The 1,920-nt window shown below is 31.9% G+C and overlaps 1 non-coding gene across 1 annotated transcript; it reads right to left on the reverse strand.

Annotated features, from left to right (window-relative positions):
- Positions 1–1,555: 1,555 nt before the first annotated feature.
- Positions 1,556–1,663, reverse strand: LOC127746374 (small nucleolar RNA R71). Its single transcript, XR_008007993.1, has one exon. It is a non-coding gene; the product is annotated as a small nucleolar RNA R71 (small nucleolar RNA).
- Between the last annotated feature and the right edge of the window lie 257 nt (positions 1,664–1,920).

Below are 1,920 nucleotides of genomic sequence, written 5' to 3' on the forward strand. Positions count from 1 at the left end.
GTTCTTGATGAATCTTCTTGTTTGATCTTCATATTTTATTGTTTTGTGTTGTATGGTGTTTTTCATATGCATTTTTGCATTCATAGTGTCTAAGCATTAAAAATTTCTAAGTTTGGTGTCTTGCATGTTTTCTTTCTTGAAATTTTTTCAAAAATAAGTCTTGATGTTCATCTTGATATTCAAAGTGTTCTCGGTGTTCATCTTGACATTCATAGTATTCTTGCATACATCATGTGTTCTGATTCATAATTTTCATGTTGTGAGCCATTTTCATGTTTTTCTCTCTCATCATTAAAAATTCAAAATTCAAAAAAAAATATCTTTTCCTTATTTTGCTCATAATTTTCGAAAATTTGAGTTGACTTAGTCAAAAATTTTTAAAAACTTAGCTATTGCTTATAAGTCAAGTCAAATTTTCAATTTTTAAAATCCTATCCTTTCAAAATCTTTTTCAAAAACCAAATCTTTTTCTTTTTTTTATTTTCGAAAATTTTTAAAATTTATTTTCAAAATCTTTTTCTTATCTTTATTTCAAAATTTTGAAAACTTTACTAACAATTAATGTGATTGATTCAAAAATTTGAAGTTTGTTTCTTTCTTGTTAAGAAAGGTTCAATCTTTAAATTCTAGAATCATATCTTTTAGTTTCTTGTTAGTCAAGTAATCAATTTTAAATTTTGAAGTTAAATCTTTTTCAAAATATCATTTTCAATCATATCTTTTAAAAATATCTTTTTTTCAAATCATATCTTTTTCAAAATCAATTTCAAAATATCTTTTCTAACTTCTTATAAAATTAATTTTTTCGAAAACTTCTCTCTCTCTTCTTCTTCTATTTAATTATTTAATTACTAACACTCTTTTCTTCATCTCAAGAATTCGAACCTATCTCCCCCCTTGTGTTTGGATTCTTAACTCTTTTCCTTTTTCTATTCCTTTCTTCTTCTACTAACATAAAGGAATCTCTATACTGTGACATAGAGGATTTCTCTTCCTTTTCTGTTCTCTTCTTTTTCATATGAGCAGGAACAAGGAAAAAGGCATTCTTGTTGAAGCTGATCTTGAACCTGAAAGGACTCTGAAGAGGAAACTGAGAGAAGCTAAAATACAACAATCCAGAGACAACCTTACTGAAATTTTCGAACAAGAAAAGGATATGGCAGCTGAACCCAACAACAATAATGCAAGGAGGATGTTTGGTGACTATACTACACCTACTTCCAAGTTTGATGGAAGAAGCATCTCAATCCCTGCCATTGGAGCAAACAATTTTGAGCTGAAGCCTCAACTAGTTACTCTAATGCAACAAAACTGCAAGTTCCATGGACTTCCATCAGAAGATCCCTATCAGTTTTTAACTGAATTCCTGCATATCTGTGAGACTATTAAGACTAATGGAGTAGATCCTGAGGTCTACAGGCTCATACTTTTCCCTTTTGCTGTAAGAGACAAAGCTAGAACATAGTTGGATTCACAACCTAAAGATAGCCTGGACTCTTGGGATAAGCTGGTCACGGCCTTCTTGGCTAAGTTCTTTCCTCCTCAAAAGCTGAGCAAGCTTAGAGTGGATGTTCAGACCTTAAAACAAAAAGATGGTGAATTCCTCTATGAAGCTTGGGAAAGATACAAGCAGATAACCAAAAGGTGTCCTTCTGACATGCTTTCAGAGTGGACCATTCTGGATATATTCTATTATAGTCTATCTGAGTTCTCTAAAATATCACTGGACCATTCGACAGGTGGATCCATTCACCTAAAGAAAATGCCTGCAGAAGCTCAAGAAGTCATTGACATGGTTACAAATAACCAGTTCATGTACACTTCTAAGAGGAATTCCGTGAATAATGGGATGCCTCAAAGGAAGGGAGTTCTTGAAATTGATGCTCTGAATTCCATATTGGCTCAGAACAAAATGTTGAC

The sequence above is a fragment of the Arachis duranensis genome, chromosome 3 (genome assembly GCF_000817695.3).
Source record: "Arachis duranensis cultivar V14167 chromosome 3, aradu.V14167.gnm2.J7QH, whole genome shotgun sequence".
Classification (NCBI taxonomy): domain Eukaryota; kingdom Viridiplantae; phylum Streptophyta; class Magnoliopsida; order Fabales; family Fabaceae; genus Arachis; species Arachis duranensis.